Source organism: Mus musculus, chromosome 18 (assembly GCF_000001635.26).
Source record: "Mus musculus strain C57BL/6J chromosome 18, GRCm38.p6 C57BL/6J".
Taxonomy (NCBI): Eukaryota; Metazoa; Chordata; class Mammalia; order Rodentia; family Muridae; genus Mus; species Mus musculus.
In genome coordinates, this window is record NC_000084.6 from 7021067 (window position 1) to 7048497 (window position 27431).

Genomic DNA, 27431 nt, shown 5'->3' on the forward strand with positions numbered 1-27431 from the left:
TCAGGACCCTTGTAGCTGAATTAGGGAAAGGTAGGAAGAAGTGGAGGAAGAGGGTGACCCCACAGGAAGACCAGCAGTCCCAACCAATCTGGACCCACAAGATCTCTCAGACACTGAGCTACCAACCAGGCAACATATACTACCTGGTCCAAGGCCCCTGACACATATACAACAGAGGACTGCCTTGTCTGTCCTCAATGAGAGAAGATGCACATAACTTATGAGTGTCTTGAGGCCCCAGGGAATGGGGAGGTCTGGAGGGGTGTGAGTGTGTGGAAACATACTCTTGGAGATGGGAGAGGAGGAATGGGATGAGGAACCATCCCATTCTAGGATTCTAGGAGGACTAGGAGAGGAATAACAACTGGACTGTAAAAAAAAAAAAGCAACAACAGCACCTTCAACAAAGTACCTGGATACAAATTAACTAAAAAAATCAGTAGCCCTCCTATAGACAAATGATAAATAGGCTGAGCAAGAAATTAAGGAAATAACATACTTCACAATAACTACAAATAATATGAAATATCTTGGTGTAACTCTAACCAAGCAAGTGAAAACTCTGTATGACAAGAACTTCAAGTCTCTTGACAATGAGATTGAAGATTTCAGAAGAGCATCTCCCACACTCATGGATCTGTAGGATTAACATAGTAAAAATGGACATCTTACCAAAAGCAGTTTATAGATTCAATACATTTTCCATCAAAATTCCCACACAGTTATTTATAGACCATGAAAGAATAATACTCAACTTTATATGTAAAAACAAGAGATCCAGGATAGCTAAAACAATCCTGTACAGTAAAAGAACTTCTGTCCTGATTTCAAGTGGTACTTCAGAGCAATAGTAATAATAACTACCTGATATTGGTATAAAAACAGACAAGTTGATAAACAGAATAGAATAAAGGACTCAGAGGTAAATCCAAACACCTATGGGCACTTGATTTTTCACAGAGAAGCCAAAATTGTACAATGGAGAAAAGGAAGCATCTTTAACAAATGGTGCTGGGCTAACTGGATGTTGCATACAAAAGAATGCAAATAGATCCATATTTATCACCATAAAATCCAAATATAAGTGGATCAAAGATCCTTGGAAGATCTCCAGGGCCATTCCAAGGCATACTGCTTTTCATTTTCCGTGGGAAGGATGGTCTTCACGTTGCAGGAACCTTGGAATGTTCGGCTATTGGTCTGGAGAGTAAGCTCACAGTTAATGTGAAGCTCATGGTTCTTGTTAACACAGTGTTGGACTTTCACAAGCCCATTGTGCTCCAGGTGACAATGACATTCTATTTGCTCCTCACCTATGCAAGATATCCACCTGCAGAATGAAGAATGAACTGTTAGTGACTTTCCTGCTGTTAAGCACAGAGCCCAAAGACATGCATCTTCTGGAATTGCCTGAGTCCAAATGCCAGCTCCACTGATGCCCACTATATGCCTACCACATAGGCCTAATGACTTCATGCTCTGAAGGGTGACTGGGAGAGATGTATGAGTAGTACTACAGAAGTGTGTGGGGACACAGTCAGTGTTGTGTATGGAAAATTGTGAGTTTTAAAGAATATATCCAATAAAAAACTTATCCTGCATCACAAGAAGACCTAGAGAGTTAACTAACCGGGGCCCATTGAGACTCACAGAGACTGAATCACCAACCAGAGAGCTTGAGTGAGCTCCCCTTCATTTGTGACAGATATGCAGCTTGGACTTCATGTGGGTCCCCTAACAATTGGAACAGGGTCTGTCTCTGACTTTGTTGCCTGCCATTGGATCCCCTTCTCCTACCTATACTGCCTGGTTGTGCCTTAGTGGGAGAGGATGTATTTAGTCTTGCTGGGACTGGATATCCCAGGGTTCAGAAGGGCTAATGTGGGGGAAAGATTTGTAAGGGCAGGTCTGGGGGTAGAAGAGAAAAGAGGGCCATGATTGGGGTATAATGTGAATAAAAAATAAATCATGGAAATATATACATCCTTTCATTGAGACTGTCTGGAAGAATGATATCAGAACAAATGTCCTGGAGTGACACCTCTGCTCTGCAGATATTTAGATACTGATAGGTTCCACTTATTCTAGACTTCAGGCCATTTCAATTGCCCCTTAATTAAGCAATACCTTTTCTCCTATTCAGAGTTCTCCTGTGCCTGTGACATCACAGCACACTTAAAAATCACCAACAAAGCTGGTGAAATCTCTTCTCCTTTTGTAGGCTGCCATTTTTTTTTCCTATTGACATGGCCTTTGCCTTACAGAAGCTTTGCATTTTCATCAGGCCCCCTTCACTGAAGGCTGTTCTTAGTGCCTCAGTCGTTGGTGTTATGTTCAGGAAATCTTCTCCTGTGCCAATTCATTCAAGGCTGTTCCACACTTTCTCTTCTATCAGATTTACTGTATCAAGCCTATAGCTAAACTTTGGTGGGGCCCAAGGCAAGAAAGCAATAGAATGCCCATATACCATATGCCTAAATATTTACAAGTCATACATCAAACTAATGTACTACTGTGTTTCTTAACCAATAAAACATGCTGGGTAAAGATCTAAATTAAATTAAGATTTTTGTTGGAAAAATATCAAGACACAAATAAATGTGTTACTGCAAGTGTCTTGGTATTTTGAGGCTAGGCTTAAAATCCTTAAGTGAGAAATAAGTTGAAAGACATAAATGATAATTCACAATGTATTTATATCATGAAATGTATTTTTATCTTCTTTTGAGCAAAGTAATTAATTGTGCTATCAGAACCAACACGCCGTCATGACTTGTGTTTTAAAGGGTTAGAAACAAGTGTAAATCTGCAGGAAGTGTCAAGAATCTGAAAACAGTTTTCATCAAGGAATAGACAATGCGATAAACATGGAGAATTTTAGAATATTATCTTTACAGTATTATTTGTGAAGTGATATACAAAATTAGCAGAGAAAAGGAAAATTATGAGCATATAGTTTAAGTAATGCTAAATTTTTCTTAGTTATTTTATTTAAGTTTAAAATATTTTTGTTTTAAGAGAAGTTGGCTTTAGACTCAGGAATTCCTTCTCTAGATTTGAATGTTTTTTGATTTACTTGTAGTGATGTTTTAAATTACATCATGTTCTTCTGGGGGACAGGATCTCATGGATCCCAACCTGGCCCCAAAGTGTGCACATAACTAATGATGTTTCTTTCTCTGAGTACTGGGATTACAGGCATGTTCGTGCTCACCTTATGTAGTGCTGGGCCTTGGGCTCACAAGGTAAGACCTCTCTTGACGGAGCTACACCCCAGCTTTAATATCACCTGATGATCTTTGTTGCCAGGAGTAGCTCTTGCAATGATTGACCACATCCTTCCAGAAACATACACTGGAAAAGCAAGAAAATGATATTACTCCCCATCCCCCGAGGATGGGCAATGGGTAGACCCCGCCCCCTTGGTGGAAGAGCAATGGGATGGACCCTGCCCCCTAGAGATGGGCAATGGGATTCACCCCCCACCACCACCAGCAGCATGGGCAGAAGATGGGAATCATGTTGCATGAGGCAAGGCTGTATGCTGTGTTCATACTTCTTGACTGTGTGGTGCAAATCTTTTCAACATTAGAGTGTGACCAAGCTTGAGTTTGAGAGTGGAAGGCCAGTGACATGTAAAACCATTTCCTTGAGGTCTCAATGGCGAGGTCACAAAGAACAAATGTTGAGGTTAAAGCTGAACTGTGGGAGGGATGAGAAGAAGACTCAATGAGTATTGCCCACATAAGCATAAAGACCGAAGTCTCTGTTTCTAGAATCCATGTCAGGCTGGTGTCAGTGCTGCACGTCTGTAATCCCAGAATTCCTATGAGATGGGAGGCAGAGACAGGAAAATTCCAGAAAGTTTGTGGGCCAGTCAACCCAAATACAGGGAGACAAAGAGACAGTCTCAAATAATGTAAAAAACAAAGATGGACACCTGAGGTTGTCTGACCTTCACATACAGACCATGGTACACATGAAACACACACACACACACACACACACACACACAAGTATACATGCACTCACACAGAATCCATCAGTGCACTAAGTCCCAAACAGCAGAGGCATTTAGGTAGTGTGTGTGTGTGTGTGTGTGTGTGTGTGTGTGCATGTGAGTGTGTAACTTAGGGTACACAGTGCAACAGAGGGCTATTTTCTGAGCCATATGTTGAGAAAAATTACTCTAGGGCAATATCCACCAACCCTTTTGATTGTACACTTATCTGAAAAAAAAAATACTGCTCTAACCTATAGTAATTGTAAGAAGGCATAACATTGTATTGCTATGTTGTGTACATTTTTTAAAGCAGGTGAAAAAGGAAACCTTTCAAATGCCAAAACTAGAGAGCAGGCATAGCAGAATGGTAGAGTACTTGTCTAGTTTTTGCAAAGCTATGGGTTCAAGTCCCAGAGCAAAAAGAAAGGACAGAAGCAAACCAAAGATAGACTAAACAGTATTTTAACATAGACTTGAAATTTTATGTATCCATTAATATAAAAATATTTTTCTCCCACAAAAGTACCCTTAATAAATAATAAGAACTGTTGATATTACCAACTCATATTTTCATGAAAGCAATGAAATTGAAATTGCTTCATGTTCTTTTTCCAAACCAGGATGTGATAGTGATCTAAACACTAGCATCGAGGTTCAAGTTCTAAAGGCTTGTTTTCAGTGCTGACATCTCCAGTAAAGCTCCAACAGGTCTTGTTCTGTGGTTACCGTGAGGCTTACACAGAACATCTAATAACAATTATAACAGGCCAGCAAGTGGATAACTATGACATGTAAAAAATGCTCAACTGGGTTAGGGAGATGGCTCAGTCAGGACAGTGCTTGTTCTGCAAACACGAGGACCTAAATTCAGATGCGCAGCACTGGGTGTTGGGAAGGCTGAGGGATCCCCAGGGCTTTCTGGCCAGGTAGCCTTGCTAAATTGGTGAACTGCAAGTCCAGTGAGAGACCCTGCCAAAAAAATAAGGTGGAGAGTTATTGAGGATATCTAATATAGATCTCTGCCCACTCTACAAATTCCAGTGTACTCAGAAGCATTCTCACTCTTATGTGTGCACATGTAGGTGCGTGTACACACACATACACACAGACACACAAATACACACACCTACACACACACACACACATACACATACACACAATCTTCTATACTTTGATACTCCCACCTTTTTGATGTCACAGTTTATATTTCTTTCCTAAGAATTTATTATGAGTTTAAGTACTTTTGTTAACATTAGGGTAATCTGAATTTGGTTTTGATTTCTGAATTTATTTTTTCTGTTAATGAGTTTTATACCTTAACATTTCCCTATTATTAGTAAGCATTTTTAACTTTGCAATGTCATCATCCCTAAGAACATTTCAAAGCAAGACAAAGGTTAACATAGGGAATGGGTTCCACACTATACTTATAGTTTTGAGCTTCAGTCACAAATTATGCAGAAGTTTGCTGAAATTTCACTTTCAAATATCCCTTAATAGCAATGAATTCTTAAAAAGCTAGTGAATAACCATGTTTTTATTTTCATAAAGAACATTATCTCACTAAAATTCTTCAGAAAGGTGTAAATTTTTGGTTCAAAAATTGAATTCCCAAATACTTTAAGTTTTAAAAAAGTTTCAGTTGGTAGTACAGGTTATTTTCCGTAGCAAAATCTTACAATAATGGGCACAATTTTAAGTCATCAGTAACTGGAAACAGCTATCTTTTCAATTGTTATTAAATGTCATTCTTTACCTGAAGGGGGCAGATGAGGAGTGGTTTTTTTTGTGTGTTCTTTGTCTTGTTCTTAAATATCTGTAGGATTTCTATTCAATGTCAGGTCTTAAGGGGATGCAGGGTTTGTTATGGTGCTAAACTGAAACCGGGAGATAAAAGCATTTGTGAACATTAGATGGTTGGCTAGTCATGGACTCCCGATACCTAACAGGAGGTGGGGATCTCACTGCTTATTTCATTTTTTATTAACAATGAAGCAAGCAGAGTCAGATGTAGCAACATACTCTTGTCATCCCAGAACCCAGGAGGCTAAAACAGGAAGATTGAAAGTTCAAAGTCAACTGGAGCTACCCAGTCAGACCCTGCCTCAATGTCGTCAAGCAGATGAGATTTTAAATGAATAAATAAGAATGAAGTCCTATGAGGCCAAGCACAGATTTCCTTCTGGGAAGGGTTGGACGCTGGTGAGTGACTTGCAGTTGTGAGTGAGTGCTTAAATGATGAAGACCTTGCAAGTGGGGGAACAAACACTGAACAGAGAACTGACAGTCATGGAGCGTTTGGTCACTGGACAATGTTCCATGGCTTTCCAGAATTGACATGGCTCAATGGTTAAGAGCTCTGACTGCTCTTCCAGAGATCCTGAGTTCAATTCCCAGCAACCACATAATAGCTCACAACCACTTGTAATGGGGGTCTGATATCCTCTTCTGGTATGTCTGAAGAGAGAGAAATGGTGTACTCATATACATAAAATAAATAAATAAATAAATCTTTAAAAAATAAAATAAAACTCTCAAGGATGTCTGAAGCAGTCTGATCATAGACTTTCCAGTTAAGAATCTGCGCTCAGGGTCAGACAGCTGCTAAGTAAAGAAGCTGGGATGTTTGTTTTGAACGTGATTACCAGTGGTGGACACAAGGTCAAGTACTAGCCTGGCTCTGGCTCTGCTGATTGTGGCTGGAGCTCCCCACCCACAACTTCCCTGGAAATGAACCCCATTTCTGCTGCAGCAGCCCTCCTTGCTCTTGCCTCCAAAGCAGACCAGAGGTTGGACTAGCTGAATCTGTGAGCTGATTTTGTAGAGCATGGATTTCCTGTAGTCTGTGTACTTCTTGTGGGACATTCCCTAGCGTTTAAATTTTATTTATCAATTGATTGATATTGCAAACTTAAAGATTTGGTTTTGAGTTTTGTGGACACATAAACATTAAAATATAACATTAATGATTAGGAAACTTTCTTTGACTGCTACAAACATGAATTTGTGTCCTCTGGAAGACCTCAGATGATTCCACAGAGACTAGTCCAGGTGGTATACTTATTTCTGCTTCTTTGCTTGAGACCAAGTTTCAATGTGTAGCCCTACAAGGCTTGACCACACTAGGTGGAACTACTATGTAGATGACGCTTGGATTAAAGTTCCATGACGCCTGCCTTCTCACCCCTGGGATTATAGGTGAGAGCAATCACACCTAGATTTTAAAAATAATCTGTTTATAAAGTCTTTAAAAATGACTGCAGTAGTCAGCTACAGGTACATAATGGCCTAAAATACAATTTCAGTGAGGTCCCACCTCTGTGTATTTTATTTTTACAAAACCATATGTGTTCACTGAGTAAATTGAAAATTAGGGAAGCAAAATAAGAAAATAAACTTCTTTTCTTACCAACCAAGGATCATTTGTTAATATGATTTTGATCACCTTTTCAGGTGATTTAAATAAAAAACATGGGTATTTTATCAATATTCTTCTAAATTAATGATCCTCACTTTTTTCTTAAATGTTTTTATTATTTAAATGCATTTTATACATCAAACATATTAATAATATTAAGTATTTTGAGAATCAAATAATACACAAAAATTTTGTTCAACTTTTATATTGATATCTTTTCATACTCTAAAAAAATCATTAATGAATATTTAATAGTATCCATAACTGAGGATCCTATATTCAATGTTGAATACTAAATCATTTTTTTAAAAAATGCAAGCCTCAGGATCAGCGGGAGCCATCTTGGTTCCAGGACTCCGCTGAAAGTAGTCTGCACAATGAGAGTGTGCACTACAGAACGTAACAGCTTCTGGGACAGGCGAGAGCCACAGAGCTTCTGAGGCAGCGCCCTTTTTGGGCTCCAGACATCCGGCTACCTTCTTGGCCAGAGGGCAGGTGTCCGCCCCGGCCTGGGAGGGTTTTGCCTCAGCATCTTGGTTCCGAGACTCCGAAGAAAGTAGTCTGTATAGGTGAGAGTGTGCACTACAGAAGCTAACAGCTTCTGGGACAGGTGGGAGCCACAGAGCTTCTGAGGCAGCCCCCTTTTCAGGCTCCCAACATCCGGCCACCTTCCTGGCAAGAGGATAGGTGACTGCCCACCCATGGAGGGCTTTGCCTCAGCATCAGTGGAAGACATCTTGGTTCTGAGACTCTGCCGAAAATAGTCTGCACAAGGGAGAGTGTGGACTATAGAAGCTAACAACTTCTGTGACAGGCCAAAGCAACACAGCTTCTGGGAAAGGTCCTGTTTTGGGCCTTCATCTTCGGCCAGGAGGGAGGTCCAAACGCCAGATATCTGTGCACTTTCCCTGTAAGAGGAGAGCTTGCCTGCAGAGAGTGCTCTGACCACTGAAACACAGAGGAGAGACCTAGTCTCCCAGGTCTGCTGATAGAGGGTAACAGAATTACCAGAGGAACAATCTAACCAGAGACAACTATAACAACTAACTCCAAAGACTACCAGATGGCGAAAGGTAAACATAAGAATCTTACTAACAGAAACCAAGACCACTCACCATCATCAGAACCCAACACTCCCACTTTGCTCAGTCCAGGGCACCCCGACACACCTGAAAAGCTAGACCCAGAATTAAAAGCATATCTCATGATGATGGTAGAGGACATCAAGAAGGACTTTAATAACTCACTTAAAGAAATACGGGAGAACACTGCTAAACAGGTAGAAGACATTAAAGAGGAAACACAAAAATCCCTTAAAGAATTGCAGGAAAACACAACCAAACAGGTGATGGAATTGAATAAAACCATCCAAGACCTAAAAAGGAAAGTAGACACAATAAAGAAAGCCCAAAGTGAGGCAACGCTGGAGATAGAAACCCTAAGAAGGAAATCTGGAACCATAGATGCGAGCATAAGCAACAGAATACAAGAGATGGAAGAGAGAATCTCAGGTGCAGAAGATTCCATAGAGAACATCGGCACAAAAATCAAAAAAAAAAAAAAAAATAGAAAATGCAAAAAGATCCTAACTCAAAACATCCAGTACGGGGTGCGGCCAGAAAGGGGGCTGCCCTCTCGCCTGTCACATTGAACGCACATTCCTGTGGAACCTGGCGCTAAACCATTCATAGATGACCTGCTTCTGTGTCGGGGTTTCGTACATAGTAGAGCAGATCCCTCGCTGCGATCTATTGAAAGACAGCCCTCGAAACAAGGGTTTGAAATAAAAAAGAAGAAACTAAAAAAAAGAAGAAGAAGAAGAAGAAGAAGAAGAAGAAGAAGAAGAAGAAGAAGAAGAAGAAGAAGAGAAATACAAACAAACAAACAAACAAAAAAAAAAAACCAGGAAATCCAGGACACAATGAGAAGACCAAACCTACGGATAATAGGAGTAGATGAGAATGAAGATTTTCAACTCAAAGGACTGGCAAATATCTTCAACAAAATTATAGAAGAAAACTTCCCAAACCTAAAGAAAGATATGCCCATGAACATACAAGAAGCCTACAGAACTCCAAATAGAATGGACCAGAAAAGAAGTTCCTCCCGACACATGATAATCAGAAAAACAAATGCACTAAAAAAAGACAGAATATTAAAAATCAGTAAGGGAAAAAGGTCAAGTAACATATAAAGGTAGACTTATTAGAATTACACCAGACTTCTCACCAGAGACTATGAAAGACAGAAGAGCCTGGACAGATGTTATAGAGACACTAAGAGAACACAAATGCCAGCCCAGGCTACTATACCCAGCCAAACTCTCAATTACCATAGATGAAGAAACCAAAATATTCCATGACAAAAAGAAATTCACACATTATCTTTCCACGAATCCAGCCATTCAAAGGATAATAACAGAAAAAACCAATACAAGGACGGAAACAACGTCCTAGAAAAAGCAAGAAGGTAATCCCTCAACAAACCTAAAAGAAGACAACCACAAGAACAGAATGCCAACTTTAGCAACAAAAATAATAGGAAGCAATAATTACTTTTCCTTAATATCTCTTAATATCAATGGACTCAACTCCCCAATAAAAAGACATAGACTAACAGACTGGATACACAAACAGGACCCAACACTTTGCTGCTTACAGGAAATTCATCTCAGAGAAAAAGATAGACACTACCTCAGAATGAAAGGCTGGAAAACAATTTTCCAAGCAAATGATAGGAAGAAACAAGCTGGACTAGCCATTCTAATATCTAATAAAATCGACTTCCAACCCAAAGTCATCAAAAAGACAAGGAGGGGCACTTCATACTCATCAAAGGTAAAATCGTCCAAGAGGAACTATCAATACTGAATATCTATGCTCCAAATACAAGGGCAGCCACATTCATTAAAGAAACTTTAGTAAAGCTCAAAGCACACATTGCATTTCACACAATAATAGTGGGAGACTTTAACACCCCACTCTCACCAATGGACAGATCATGGAAACAGAAACTAAACAGGGACACCGTGAAACTAACAGAAGTTATGAAACAAACAGATATCTTCAGAAAATTTTATCCTAAAACAAAAGGATATACCTTCTTCTCAGCACCTCATGGTACCTTCTCCAAAATGACCACATAATGGGTCACAAAACAAGTCTCAACATATACAAAAATATTGAAATTGTCCCATGCATCCTATCAGATCACCATGGACTCAGGCTGATCTTCAATAACAAAATAAATAATAGAAAGCCAACATTCATGTGGAAACTGAACAACACTCTTTTCAATGATACCTTGGTCAAGGAAGGAATAAAGAAAGAAATTAAGGACTTTTTGGAGTTAAATGAAAATGAAGCCACAACATACCCAAACTTATGGGACACAATGAAAGTATTTCTAAGAGGAAAAAATATCATAGCTCTGAAAAATCATAGCTCTATGAAAATCATGCCTCCAAAAAGAAACTAGAGGGACCACACATTAGCAGCTTGACAACACACCTAAAAGCTCTAGAACAAAAGGAAGCAAATTCACCCAAGAGGAGTAGACAGTAGGAAAGAATCAGACTCAGGGGCGAAATCAACCAAGTGGAAGCAAGAAGAACTATTCAAAGAATCAATCAAACGAGGAGCTGGTTCTTTGAGAAAATCAACAAGATAGATAAACCCTTAGCCAGACTCGCTAGAGGGCACAGGGAAAGCATCCTAATTAACAAAATCAGAAATGAAAAGGGAGACATAACAATAGATCCTGAAGAAATCCAAAATACGATCAGATTCTTCTATAAAAGGCTATACTCAACAAAACTGGAGACCCGGATGAAATGGACAAGTTTCTAGACAGATACCAGGTACCAAAGTTAAATCAAGATCAGGTTAATGATCTAAACAGTCCTATATCCCTTAAAAAAATAGAAGCAGTCATTAATAGTCTCCCAACCAAAAAAAGCCCAGGACCAGATAGGTTTAGTGCAGAGTTCTATCAGACCTTCAAAGAAGATCTAATCCCAGTTCTGCACAAACTATTCCACAAAATAGAAACAGAAAGTACTCTACAAAACTCATTCTATGAAGCCACAATTACTCTGATACCTAAACCACAAAAAGACCCAACAAAGATAGAGAACTTCAGACCAATTTCCCTTATGAATATCGATGCAAAAGTCCTCAATAAAGTTCTTGCTAACCGAATCCAAGAACACATCAAAACAATCATCCATCCTGACCAAGTAGGTTTCATCCCAGGGATGCAGGGATGGTTCAATATACGGAAATCCATCAACATAATCCAGTATATAAACAAAGTCAAAGACAAAACACACGTGATCATCTCGTTAGATGCGGAGAAAGTATTTGACAAAATCCAACACCCATTCATGATAAAAGCCTTGGAAAGATCAGGAATTCAAGGCCCATACCTAACAATGTTAAAAGGAATCTACAGCAAACCAGTAGCCAACATGAAAGTAAATGGTGAGAAGGTGGAAGCAATCCCACTAAAATCAGGGACTAGACAAGGCTGTCCTCTCTCTCCCTACCTATTCAACATTGTACTTGAAGTCCTAGCCAGAGCTATTAGACAACAAAAAGGAGATTAAGGGGATAAAAACTGGAAAGGAAGAAGTCAAAATATCACTTTTTGCAGATGATATGTTAGTATATATAAGTGACCCTAAAAATTCCACCAGAGAACTCCTAAGCCTGATAAACAGCTTCAATGAAGTAGCTGGATATAAAATTAACTCAAACAAGTCAATGGCCTTTCTGTACACAAAGGATAAACAGTATGAGAAAAAATTAGGGAACAACACCCTTCTCAATAGTCACAAATAATATAAAGTACCTTGGCGTGATTCTAACTAAGGAAGTGAAAGATGCGTATGAGAAGAACTTCAAGTCTCTGAAGAAAGAAATTAAAGAAGATCTCAGAAGATGGAAAGATCTCCCATGCTCATGGATTGACAGGATCAATATAGTAAAAATGGCTATCTTGCCAAAAGCAATCTACAGATTCAATGCAATCCCCATGAAAATTACAACTCAATTCTTCAACGAATTAGAAAGGGCAATCAGCAGATTCATCTGTAATAACAAAAAACCTAGGATAGCAAAAACTCTTCTCAAGGATAAAAGAACCTCTGGTGGAATCACCATGCCTGACCTAAAGCTTTACTACAGAGCAATTGTGGTAAAAACTGCATGGTACTGGTATAGTGACCGAGAAGTAGGGTTAGGGTTAGGGTTAGGGTTAGGGTTAGGGTTAGGGTTAGGGTTAGGGTTAGGGTTAGGGTTAGGGTTAGGGTTAGGTACAGAATTGAAGACCCAGAGATGAACCCACACACCTATGGTCACTTGATCTTTGACAAGGGAGCAAAAACCATCCAGTGGAAAAAAAAAGACAGCATTTTCAACAAATTGTGCTGTCACAACTGGCAGTTATCATGTAGAAGAATGAGAATTGATCCATTTCTATCTCCTTATTCTAAGGTCAAATCTAAGTGGATTAATGAACTCCACATAAAGCCAGAGACACTGGAACTTATAGAGGAGAAAGTAGGGAAAAGCCTCGAAGATATGGGTACAGGGGAAAAAATCCTAAATAGAACAGCAATGGCTTGTGCTGTAAGATTGAGAATCAATAAATGGGACCTCATAACATTGCAAAGCTTCTGTAAGGCAAAAGACACTGTCAATAAGACAAAAAGACCACCAACAGATTAGGAAAGGATCTTTACCTATCCTAAATCAGATAGAGGACTAATATCCAATATATATAAAGAACTCAAGAAGGTGGACTCCAGAAAATCAAATAACCCCATTAAAAAATGGGGCTCAGAGCTGAACAAAGAATTTTCACCTGGAGAATACCGAATGGCAGAGAAGCACCTGAAAAAATGTTTAACATCCTTAATCATCAGGGAAATGCAAATCAAAACAACCCTGAGATTCCACCTCACACCAGTCAGAATGGCTAAGATCAAAAATTCAGGTGACAGCAGATGCTGCCGAGGATGTGGAGAAAGAGGAACACTCCTCCATTGTTGGTGGGATTGCAAGCTTGTACAACCACTCTGGAAATCAGTCTGGTGGTTCCTCAGAAAATTGGACATAGTACTACCAGAGCATCCAGCAATACCTCTCCTGGGCATATATTCAGAAGATGTCCCAACCGGTAAGGACACATGCTCCACTATGTTCATAGCAGCCTTATTTACAATAGCCAGAAGCTGGAAAGAACCCAGATGCCCGTCAACAGAGGAATGGATATAGAAAATGTGGTACATTTACACAATGGAGTACTATTCAGCTATTAAAAACAATGAATTCATGAAATTCCTAGGCAAATGGATGGACCTGCAGGGCATCATCCTGAGTGAGGTAACCCAATCACAAAGGGACTCACACAGTATGTACTCACTGATAAGTGGATATTATCCCAGAAACTTAGAATACCCAAGATATAAGACACAATTTGCTAAATGCATGAAACTCAAGAAGAACGAAGACCAAAGTGTGGACACTTTGCCCCTCCTTAGAATTGGGAACAAAACACCCATGGAAGGAGTTACAGAGACAAAGTTTGGAGCTATGATGAAAGGATGGACTATCTACAGACTGCCATATCCGGGGATCCATCCCATAATCAGCTTCCAAACACTGACACCATCGCACACACTAGCAATATTTTGCTGAAAGGACCCAGATATAGCTCTCTCTTGTGAGACTTTTACGGGGCCCAGCAAACACAGAAGTGGATGCTCACAGTCAGTTATTGGATGGATCACAGGGCCCCCAATGGAGGAGCTAGAGAAAGTACCCAAGGAGCTAAAGGGATCTGCAACCCTATAGGTGGAACAACATTATGAACTAACCAGTACCCCGGAGCTCTTGACTCTAGCTGCATGTATCAAAAGATGGCCTAGTTGGCCATCAACGGAAAGTGAGGCTCATTGGACACGCAAACTTTATATGCCCCAGTACAGAGGAACGCCAGGGCCAAAAAGTGGGAGTGGGTGGGTAGGGGAGTTGGGGGGAGGGTCTGGGGGACTTTTGGGATAGCATTGGAAATGTAAATGAAGAAAACACTTAATTAAAAAAATCAGCCTTAGTCTGTGATGATCAGATAGGGTACATGGGATTATTTCAATCTTGTATATGTGGAGGCCTGTTTTGTGACTATATGGTCAGTTTTGGAGAAGGTACCATGAGGGGCTGAGAAGACGGTATATTCTTTTGCTTTAGAGTGAAATGTTCTATAAATATCTGTTAGATCCATTGGGTTCATAACTTCTGTTAGTTTTACTGTGTCTCTGTTTTGTTTCTGTTTCCATGGTCTGTCCATGCGGAGAGTGGGTGGATTAAGTCTCCCATTATTATTGTGTTGGGTGCAATGTTTGCCATGAGCTTTAGTATAGTTTATTTTATGAATGTAGTTATCCTTGCATTTGGAGCATAGATTTTCAGAATTGAGAGTTCATCTTTGTAGATTTTTCCTTTGATGGATATGAAGTGTCCTTTCCTATCTTTTTTTTTTTTTTTGATTACTTTTGGTTGAAAGTTGATTTTATTTGATACTATAATGGCTACTCCAGCTTGTTTCTTGGGATCATTTGCTTGGATAAATTGTTTTCCAACTTTTTACTTTGAGGTATTTGTCACTGAAGTGGGTTTCCTGTAAGCAGCAAAATATTGGGTCCTGTTTGTTTAACCAGTCTCTTAGTCTATATCTTTTTATTGGGGGATTGAGCCCATTGATGTTAAGATATATTAAAGAAAAGTGGTTGTTATTTCCTGTTATTCTTTTTGTTGGAGGTGGTATTATGTCTGTGTGACTATCTTCTTTTGGGTTTGTTGAAAGTTTACTTTCCTGCTTTTTCTAGGGTGTAGTTTCCCTTCTTGTGGTGGTGTTTTCTATGATCCTTTGTAGGGCTGGATTTATGAAAAAATATTGTGTAAATTTGGTTTTGTCATGGAATATCTTGTTTTCTCCGTCCATGGTAATTGAGAGTTTTGCTGGGTATAGTAGCCTGGGCTGGCATTTGTGTTCTCTTAGGGTCTGTATAACATCTGTCCAGGATCTTCTGTCTTTCATAGTCTCTGGTGAGAAGTCTGGTGTAATTCTAATAAGTCTACCTTTATATGTTACTTGACCTTTTTCCCTTACTGATTTTTAATATTCTGTCTTTTTTTAGTGCATTTGTTTTTCTGATTATCATGTGTTGGGAGGAACTTCTTTTCTGGTCCAGTCTATTTGGAGTTCTGTAGGCTTCTTGTATGTTCATGGACATATCTTTCTTTAGGTTTGGGAAGTTTTCTTCTATAATTTTGTTGAAGATATTTGCTGGCCCTTTAAATTGAAATCTTCATTCTCATCTACTCCTATTATCTGTATTGGTTTTCTTATTGTGTCCTGGATTTCCTGGATGTTCTGAGTTAGGATCTTTTTGCCTTTTGAATTTTCTTTGACTGTTGTGTCCATGTTCTCTATGGAATCTTCTGCATCTGAGATTCTGTATTCTATCTCTTGTATTCTGTTGGTGATACTTGCATCTATGTTTCCTGATCTCCTTCCTAGGTTTTCTAGCTCCAGGGTTGTTTCCCTTTGTGATTTCTTTATTGTTTCTACTTTCATTTTTGATCTTCGATGGTTTTGTCTTTTTCCTTCACCTGTTTGATTGTATTTTCCTGTAATTCTTTAAGAGAATTTTGTGTTTCCTATTTAAGGGCCTCTAGCTCTTTACCTGTGTTCTGTATTTCTTTGAGAGAGTTATTTATGTCCTTCTTAATGTCCTCTATCATCATCATGAGAAGTGATTTTAGATCAGAATCTTTCTTTTCTGGTATGATGGTATATCCAGCACTTGCTATGGTAGGAAAATTGGATTCTGATGTTGCCAAGTAAACTTGGTTTCTGGTGCTTATGTTCTTAAGCTTGATTCCTGCCCTCTGATTATCTCTAGTGCTACTTGCTCTCGCTATATCTGACTGGCTTCTGTCTTTCCTGTGATCCTGGTTGTGTCAGAACTCCTCAGAGTTCAGATGTCTCTGTGATCCTATGATTCTGGGGTCCTGTGATTCTGAGATCCTGGGTGTGTCAGATTTCCTGTGAGTCAAGCTTCCTCTGGGACCCTGAGATCCTGGTGTGTACAAGCTCCTGTGATACTGTGATTCTGTGATCCTATGATCCTGGGTGTGTTAGAGATCCTGGGAGTGGAGCTTCCTCTGGGTATTGTGGGACTGGCTGTGGAGTTCCAGCCCAACATCTGCTCAGGGCAGTAGCCCAGACCAGAACATCTTTAATTTCATAAGTGAAACTTTTAATGGAGAGATCTGGGGAGGTAGATCTTACTTCAGCTCAGGCTGGCCTTGAACTCACTGTGTGGCTAAGGATGACCTGAGACTCCTGATCCTTTGCCTCAGACCCCCATGTGCTTGGATTGCAGATGTATGCCATCAATCCTAGAGTCAGATAAGTTTTGAAAATCTTTGTTTTTTGTCTTGGCCATCTATGTTCAAAATCTTCTACTGTTCCCCCAAGTACCTTGTATGGTAGTATCTCCAAATGCAAGTCAAAGTCAGGGCCACAAGTTGAATGTGATTGTTTCTCTGTTTGGAAGACAGCACTATCCATAAGGTTTTTCCATTGCATGCAGCGTTACTGCACTGACCAGACCAATAACCCACTGGGATAATTCACCTTCTTGATTTCTTTTGGTGCATTCTGTTACTTCCATTTGACTTTTTCACTTCCCCTCGATTTTTTTTTTGACACACTACAAGGTAGACCTAAAAGTTTGCTCAGTTCACATTAAGCATTTTAGCAGGACACTTCACAATGGATGGGTTCCATCTCATTGTCTGTCACAGTGGGAGACCTAATATTTGATGGTTTCCATAAGTGAAACCCAATTGGCAGGATACAAAAAAAAATCCACTCCTTTCAATGGTTCATGTACACCCATCTCCTGTTACTAGGAAGATCTTTGGTATGATTTTGCAGCTTTGGAATTCTTGATTCTTCACTACTCTTGTGTTTTTGCTTTTAAAAATGGTTGATAATTCTGTAAAAATAATTGATAACCTTGATTCAGATTGGTGATTTCATTAGAGATCGCCGATGTCTCTTCTTATAAGTGGCATTTTTTTCTATAAAAATAAAGTTTTCTCTTCTCAAATAAGGATTTTTATTACATTGAAATATAGTCCTAGTAGAAAGGTAACATAAATATTAAAAATTTCTCAATATGCTTACTTAATTAGAAACCCAAATGATGGCATATAGAAGTAGGATTTAAAAAAAATATATAATCATCTAGTCATGGACTTTCATTGTTTGAGTCTAAAAAACAATCACTCATAGTCATTAGCCTGGGTCTTAAATTAGCCCATGGCATTTTTAGTTCAATGAGTTGTGGTCTAGTTCCTGAGGAAATGGTTTGGTGGTTAAGTGCACTTGGTGTGTATGCATGAAGCTCTGAGTTCAAGTCTTTGGCACCCATATAAGAAGCTGGGCATAACTGCAGTGTTTTTGTCCCCAGTATTGGGTATGAAGACAGGCAGATTCCAGGAGCTCACTGGCCAGTCTAAACAGACAACTTCAGAATCAGTGAGAGACTGTCTCAAACAGTAAGGTGGATAGTGATAGAGGCAGACACTCTCTGTATGTGCAGACTCACAGACTAATATTTGTGCACCCCACATATTTTGCACACACACATGTCCTTACACAGATGCTGAGGGACTCAGAGTCAGTTTTCTTACACTGAAGTGTGCTTTAGACTAGTTCTGAAATTTTGTATACATTTATAGAAATGAATGGATAAAGTGAAAATCCCTTTTCATCTGTACTAGGAGCCCCTCAGCCTAGAGAAACCATCCTGTCAAGTGTTCCTTTTAGGGCCCAGAGTGAAGCACCCTTAAAACAAGCAAACAAACAAACAAACAAACAATTGAACTGTGTGTTCACTGGGGTATTTCTGACTGGAGAATTTTCAATTTTCACTTAACAATTCAGATACCAAACTTTGGAGTCTTCTGTGTTTAATTTTTTTGATGGCTTATTATTAATTCCCTTGGATGGTACTTTTTATAGGCCATAAACTGAAAAAAGCTTTAATATCTGAATGGTCATTTGTCTTATGTCTAAGATTAAACCCAAAGAAAATCATGTCAATGCATATTTGAACACTTGTATTCATATACATGCACACACATATGCATTAGGGACTTTGTATAATGCTAAACTGTTGAATTTAGTCCTGAAAGTCTCATATTAGGACCTAGCTAGGCAAAAGATGGGATGTCTGGCCTTCACATTAACAGTTAAGAAACTACATGGTTAATCCCCTCCTACCTGACTTGGACATTTAAGTAAATCTTTGATTTAGACATTTCATGTGCAAACTAATGAAATATAACTTTCAACTATGTAAGAATTATGTATGTTTTTAAAGAAGGAAGTGGAACACTTTAAAATTCTGCAATGTGTCACAAGAACCTTACTATTACTTGCCAATATTTCTGAATATTCTAGCCAAAGTTTAGAAAATGGGTGGAATACAGACAATGTTACTTAGCATTTCATTACTACAACAAATACATGTGATAACCAACTTACAAAGAAAAGGAGTTTATTTGGACTCTTGGCTTTAGAGACTCTAGTTCATCAGTCTCTAGTGGGATGGTTGGTTGTTGGTAATGACAGAGGGCGTGTACAGGAAAGTGCTGCCACATGGCTAGGAGGAGAGAAGGAAAGAGTAAGGGAAGGGGTGTGGGAATACCTCTCAGGGCCACACCCTTACAATCTGCAAACCTCCCACTAGCCCCCACCACCCAATAGCATTATGGCACCATCTCTCAAACCTGAGTCTTTGGGGGACAGTTAAAGCCTAGACTATAGCAAGGAACAGTGTGGTGGGCTTGCTCTTCACTACAATAATCTATTTGTAGTCACTACTATTTATTCAGAGGATATCCATTGAGCTGCAGTTAGAAATACACCTTGAAATGTTAGAAGATCTATCTGATTCTGTCTACTCAAGACCACAGTCAAATTATAATAGGATTCTGGCCTGAGTTTTCAAAACCTCTGAAGGAGGAAACATGCCACACGTTGTGATTACTCCAGATTCTCATTATTTGAAGGGGACTCTTTTTCTCTCTGCTTGCTGCTGGATCTTGTGACAAGGTTGAGTCTTTCTTTGACAGAGAGCAGAGTTAGTTTTTTCTAACTATCTTTTACTATTCTAATTCTGGAATCTCTCAAATTTATTTCAGTATTTGTATTTTCATGTATTAGTGACATCATGACTCACCTCCAAGTCTTTACAGCATGAATTTCATTTTACTAAGCCAGTAGGACTGTAAGGTGAGACAAGTGGGGAAAGAAAACAATTTACCTGTTGTAATACAAGTGCTCATCCTCTTTAAATCACAGCACTTGTGAAACTGGCGAATATCAATGAGAATATTAAACACTAACTTTTTGTTACAGACGCTCAATAAAACTGATGCTTCAAAGAGTAAAACCATTCGTTTTATTTGTCAGAGTTTAACAGACTCTGGGATCCCTAAGCAGCTCTGCAGGTGGGAAGGTTTGTCACTGAGATTTATCTCTCAGACCTCATTCTTCATCCTTAGAGCCAGAGATGGGTCCACTGCCAGGTGCTTTGGGCTCATAAAAGAAAGAGGTCGTAGCTTGAGACATCTTTCATTTTCATTTTCCTCCAGCTTCAGTTTTGGTTGCTAGTTTGGAAGTACAGAAGAATTTTATTGAGATGCTCTGTATTTTGGGTTCTGAAAGAGCTAGTGGCTGAGGGCCTTTTATTCTTCACTACGTCTTTGTGGTGGAACTGAAGCTCAGTAGTCTCACATTTCATTGCTCTCATGATACACTGGTGAATATGTGGCCCCAGGAAGTTCTGAGGATGATTCAAGGACTGCTCTGAATAGCGAAGAATTAACTCAGGAACTGTAGCAGTTCTAGACTAGGTCAGCCAAGGCCTCTTAACAAGGAAACCCCTGTCCTGTGAGACCCTCTCCTCAAAGATGGAGTTGAGGTGTGGGTAGGAGAGAGAAGAGCTGTCTTCCTGTTATTTCTTTTGTTTTTGCTTTTTGTTCTGTTTTGTTTTGTTGTATTGTGTTGTGTGTGTGTGTGTGTAGAAATTCCTGTAATGCTAGCTAAGAAAATTATTTTCTTTTTACAGAAGAAAACATTTATTTGAATTGTCAATTTAGTCTTAAAGCCAAATAAATGCTATTATAATTATTTCCTCTCACTATCAGGAAAAAAGAATTCCACCCATACTCAGCTTTAAGATGTAATTATACGATGCATTATAGCCATCTTAACATTTTTATACACAGTAAATTCCTTCAGTTTAGACTACCTTTAAAAACAGAACTGAACCCACAGAAGTATACAGTATATTAAAAGGACAATGCCAATAACACAAAATGATTTTATTTTTGTCACTGGTAACAAACATATATCGCTGGTTTCTTAAATATTACTTATGTACTCATTAAAAATATGTTTACATCTAAAGATGTGACACAATAAGGAAGTTCTCTCTAAACATAATCTTTCCTAAATATATTTTCCTAGTTTGTTTCACACATAACTTAATCTACAAGATCATAAAGAAAACTACCAACTAACTCTGTGGTCTAAAAATATATACAAACTGTGAAATCTGAGAAAGTACTTTCTGATTTTAAAAATAATATACAATATATGCATATCACTAATCAAATGACTCTTACAAGTTCTTACTGTCTCCCAACTTGGAAGAGATGCCTGTAATAGACCTTTCAACTTACTTAGTAAAGATGCCATACATGTAAAAAGTCAAAACAATCACAATCAAGATTTTGTCTGTAGAGATCAGGTCTCACTTTGTTGCCTAAGCAGCATGAGCTGGCCTGCGAGTCACCGTTCCTCTGCCTCAGCCTCTGACAGCAGGGACTATTGACCAGCAGACGAGATGAGTCTCAGATCACAGAGGAAACAGCTACTTCATTACTAAGTGGCTTAAAACCAACTTGGCTTCTCTGAAATAAAAAAGGGTTGGCATGGAATCAAACTTAAAATTTAAGAATCAAGCCAAGCAGTGGTGGTTCACGCCTTCATCCCAGCACTTGGGAGGCAGAGGCAGGTGAATTTCTGAGTTCGAGGCCAGCCTGGTCTACAGTGTGAGTTCCAGGACAGCCAGGGATACACAGAGAAACCTTGTCTCGAAAAATAACAAAACAAAACAAAACAAAAATTTAAGAATCAAAAAAATTCAGATTAAATACATATTGAGCTCATGAAAATATTCCATTGAGATTTTGTAACAGGAACAGAACCAACTCCGTCCAACATTTTGAATTTACATTTGACCATCACTTTGATGAGTTAAAAGCTTTAATGGTAAAAATGGCAAACATTTCCTGCAAATAATACTGGTACATATTTCATTAGTTTTTGTTGAACAACTGGAAATTCTACTTCTTTAGAAAACATGAATTAATCTGTTGAAATACACCACCTATGTAGTGACTTAATAGCCAAACAAGATTCGCTAGTAAGCTTATTGTTTTTATGCAATAACATTAAAAAGGAATTTTGCATGTTTGCTGTTTTCACTTCATACATTATTTTGTGGACCTTATGTGGTTATAACATTTACAGAGAAAAGCATTTCAGCTGTTCTTATGAGATTTTAATGGTTCAAACTACAAATAATGCTAAGTCAAGCCATGGCATTCCTTTTTAAAAATCCAAGTTTCTAAAAGTTCTAAGTTTTCGGAAATATAAAAATGATCTTCTTTACACCTTTAACTGCCAAAAAAAAAAAAAAAACCTGTGTAAAAAACGAAATATTCTGTTAAGGGGATGATTTGAGATGTTTTGGATCCTATTTTTAAAAACACGATGTGAAACAGAAAAGAAAACTTCACAAACAGCAGCTCCAATCCCATTAACTTGCAGCTCAATGGAACACAAAGCCAGTTTTTATGCTTAAACAATTCAAAATTAAGGTTTATAATGGTAATGTCAACAAGTCATAACTACTACGCATCACCTCTGATACCATCCACTAACTGCAACCAGGCCCAGCAGCTGTGCATGTCGGCTAGGTGCTGTTTAGACACTCACAGCTAGCAGAGTTATAAATAAGGAATACATAAATAAGTGTGGCAACACTGGAGTTGGGGCCATTACAACAAGACATGATGTAAATACATGTGCTGGTTCTCACTCAAGCCACTTTCCACCGACGCGCTCAGCCATGGTTTTATAATTCTTTTTAAAAGAAAACATTTTCTACGCAGCATGCAGCATTGTCATTTTATATCTTGACTATGGTAGAATCTTCAAATTTTCTTGCCAAGCTTGACATATCTCATCAGAAATTCTCTGGAAGTCAGCTTGTGTTTTCAGCAGCCTTTAGTGCTTCAGTACCCTTGCGAAGCTCCTTAATAACAGATGATAAGGTTTCTGGGTTGATTCCTTGTTCACAAAGCCGTACACAAATAGACAGCGTTTCCATATCTAAGCTGGTATTCAAAATTCTTGAAATCTCAAGCAGAACGTCCATGGTCTACCTCACCGTGTTCAGGTTGGCCAAGGCCGCTGCGCCCGCGCCCGCAACGCTACAGCTCGCCATGGAGAGGAGAGGCCCCCGCCCGGTGGGAGAAGGCCTGACCCGGAACTTTAAAAAATTATTTTCAAAAGCTCAGTGATGGGTATGCTGATCCACATTTGAACTCCACATGTACTGTCAGTTGAATGAACAGTAACCAAGTGCTTCAAGTATGAAGTTTTAATCTAAAATGTATAATTATATTTGGACTTCTTTCAGTTCCCTTAATGAAATTGCTTTTCTCTATTTATGCTATGAAAATAGCAAATGTGTGTGTATGTGAGTGTGTGTGTGTGTGTGTGTGTGTGTGTGTGTGTGTGCATGCACATGCAAGTGCGTGCGCCTACATGCATGCATGCACGTACGCACTCACACATGGATATATATATGTGTCCTGGCATGTATATGCAGCTAAAGGTTAATGTTAGGTGTCAGACCTCACCTTCCATTTTGTTTGAGCCAGGGTCTCTTGTTGTTTTGTTATTGTGTGTGCCTGGCTAGCTGGCCTGTGAGCTTCTGTGGATTCACCTGCCTTCATCTACCATGATGCAGTAGCAATGTTGGAGCGACTACAGATGTATATTCTCATGATCAGATTTACCTGGATTCTGTGGATTTGAGCCCAGGTCTTCATACTATTTGGCAGACACAAAACCCCCAGTATGGCCCCCCATCCTTAATTCTAATCTCAGAAGGCAGAGAGAGGTAGGAGGTCCCAGAACAAGCTCACTGGTAAAGCTAGCTATATTTAGCAAGCTCTGGGTTTGATTGAGAGACCTTGCTTCTTTAAATGAGGTTGAAGAGTGATTCAGAATGATACCTGACGTCAGCCTCAGGGTTACACATGTTTGTGCACTTGTGTGTACACACACACACACACACACACACACACGAATATAGAAAAAAATTGTAACTGGAGTTTCAGTCATGATGTCAGCATCCTACCCAGCAGAAATAGTGGACAAAGAGGATGCAGAGTGCCCTCATCCCACCCACTCTTCAGTGGCTCTTCTGGGAGCAGGCTAGGTCATCTCTGCTTTTATCCCACAGGGCAACTTTAATCACAAGACTGCACCTAGGTGCACAGTGGGCTGGGGAATGCAGTGTTTGTTCCAGGTGGTTCTCACAGGCTGAAAACCCAAAATACCATTACTGTGGAAGCTCAGGTGGTTGTGATCTATAAGCTAAATTTACCTACTACTTATTTTGGTAAATGAAATTTTCTTAGGACATAGCTACACCTATCCATTTGATTAATATCTATGGCTACAATTGCCTTCCATTAAAATCTCAGACCTGATTAAAAAGCAATCATATGGCTCTCAAAGTCTAAAATATTCTCTGGTTGACTCTTTATAGAAAGTAATTGCTGATGCGTTCTTCAAAGGAAAGGGGCAGGGAGATCCACCAGGAGCTCTCCGGTGTTCTTAGTCTGTTTCTCTCTTCTCTCTAGTCAAGCACAACTTATTTATAAAATCCAGCTGCTTCTACAAAAATGGCAAGAAAGAGGATGTTTCATCAATGTTTCCACACATTAGTATCTTCTTTATTTTATGAATAACTATAATTGAGCCATGTCTGTGTTGTAGAACAGTCAGGGCTTAAGAGTCCACTCTAGTGGCTTCATCTAAAGGGATTTTTATGACAGGCCACAAAAGGTGTGCAAAATCATTCAAACTTTGAGTAGGGAGAAGGGAAGATCTGAGTTAGTAAACTGTGATAATTTCCATAAACAACTTTCCAAGCATACTGCCCTATAGAACTACACCAACAACCTTATCTCATTCCTAGTACTAGCTCCAGAATGTCATACCACTGAGCCATGGTGAAGGCATGCCATGAATGAGAAGCCAGTACAGCAGCCCAGAGCTGACACTGTGACTCACATAAACAGAGCTGATGGCCCTGGGTGTGTCTTTGACACCCTGGGGCTGACTTGTGGCCCTGGGACTTCTGATAATGTGTTTCTTTCTCTCTCACTCAGGCTGGTGTGTGTGTGTGGGGGGTGGGGTGGGGTGGTGGTTAACTACCCAGCTTAGGAACATGCTCTAATTGGAATAATTCATGTCCTCCAAGGCCTGTGTGTTAAAGATGTTGTCCCCAAGGTGGCACCATTCAGAACCTGGAGGATTGTGAGACATGGAGCCCAGAGAAAGGTCATTAGAGATATATCCTAAAGAAGTAGCTGGGCCTGCCTTTCTTTCTTTTACTTCCTGGCTGAGTGATGAACAGTTCCACTTCACTCACTATTCATTCCTACAATATGTGCTACCTCACCAAATGATAAGGCATGCTACCTCATCACATGATGAGGTGTGCTACCTTACCTCAAGCCAGAAAGCAATAAGCACAATCATAGACAGACACTTCTGAAACTGTGAACCCAACCAACCTTTTCTCTGTGTAAGTTGATTGTCTTGACCATTGTGACTGTGACAAAGCTCAAATCCAGCCACAGCATGTGTGGGCAATGGCATGTGTAGAGAGCTGGCTTGCTCTTGTATGGTTGCTCCTATGATATTCTCATCCAAATAGTTGGAGTTTTCTAAGACTTTCATTGAACTCATAATTCCCCTGCTTCTGACTCCTCTTAAATGCTGGGATTATAGGTAAGCATCATCATGCCTGGCTATGCAATTTGCTTTTAAGTGTCTATTGCAGAATTTGCCCAAACACCTCTCCTCCCTTTCTTTCAATGCAAACATCGCCCAAGGGATGATGGGAAACCTACTCTCTAGTTCTATGGTTAAATCAGGGGAGACTCAGCAACTATCAACACTACTGACCATGTGTGCCTAAAATAATATTTTGTAAATGTTCTACAGTATATATGGAAATCTGATCAGAAGCAAAAAACACCAGTGCTATTATTAGAAGTAACATTTTATTCCTGAAATAAATGTTCATTTTAAAATCCAAAACTAAATGCACTAACAAGACACTTGTCCTAGTTAGTGTTAGCTGTCACCTTGATATAGCCTGGAGTCACTTGGGAAGGGAATCTAAATTGAAGGACTTCCCAGATCAGATTGGTCTGTGGATATATTTTCAGGAGGTTCTTTTGAGCGTTAACTGATATAGGAGGGCCCAGCCCAGTGTGGGTGAAATCATTCCCTAGGCTGATGGTCCTGCGCTGTATAAGAAAGTTAGCTAGGCTGAGTGTGGAGGTGCACATCTTTAAACCCTCACAGATCTCCATGAGTTTAAGACTAGACAGGTTTACTTGGTGAGTTTTCAGAGAGCCAGGGCTATGTAGGAAGATCCTGTCACAAAAGCCAAACCAAAGGGAAGGATAGAAAACAAAACAAAACTAGCTGAACATGACTGTATGAATGAGCCAGCAAGGAGATTTTCTCTATAGTTTATACTTGAGTTTCCATGCTGTCATCTCTCATTGACATATTATATAACATGTATATTTAAATAGTCCTATCATCCATCAAGTTGCTTTTGGTCAGACTATTTCATCACAGCATGAGATCAAACTAGAGTAACATTCCAAAAAGTAAGTGAAACTGTAGGCATGTGATGAAGATCATATGAACCAGTTTCACCATTATGTGGTGTGAAGAAAAATCTACCAATAGCCCAAAAGTAACTGACAAAACACATTATTAACTTATGTGCATTTCTCAAGAAATACCTGTGGTTCCTTCATGTAACACACAGTACTTCACAAACATCACTATTCTTCTATACTTTCAAACTCCTTGTTTGTTAGAGAGTCTCTCCAGCCACTTCAGATTTTCCCAACATCAGTCTAGTGGAGCTTTTCTATCCTTTCTCCTGCCCCACCCCATCTCTTTCTTAATATATAAGTTTAAAATTGAGTTTCTTTTCATAGTCTTATATCTGCTTTGCTCATTACCTGTATTATACCACAAAACAGCTCAGAGCTGACCCTAAAGCTAAAATCCTTCCCTTTCTTCACACCCCTCTAGCCCTGCTGTCTCCCATCTCCAAACTGTGTAGTGAAAATACCAAGAGTGAGACTGACCAATAAAGAATTCCTAAGATGGAAGGGGGGTGGATTCTACACACAGATAGGAATGTAGGAGGTTGTTAACACTTATATATTAAATCTTTCCATCACACATATAAATTAAGAACTCAAGTGAGGATATTGTAAGTTGCTGCAACACTGAGACAGATGGAAAACCTCTCAGCTTAAAAATACTTTCAAACAGTTGTTCTACCTGAAGGCAAGGGGAATATATGATGCCTACAGTGGACCATGGATGCTCACAGTGAACCACAGATACTCACTCTGGGCCACAGATGCTCACAGTGGACTATGGATGCTCACAGTGGAACATAGATATCCACAGTGGACCACAGATGCTCAAAGTGGGCCACAGTACTCTGCTTCATAA

The 27431-nt window shown here is 39.4% G+C and overlaps 1 long non-coding RNA gene and 1 pseudogene across 1 annotated transcript in view; one reads left to right on the forward strand and one right to left on the reverse strand.

Annotated features, from left to right (window-relative positions):
• Positions 1 to 27431, forward strand: part of Gm46633 — a 60203-nt gene that overhangs the window by 14947 nt on the left and 17825 nt on the right. The gene's annotated exons all lie outside the window — the stretch shown is intronic.
• Positions 20873 to 23129, reverse strand: Gm10350 (predicted gene 10350; annotated as a pseudogene).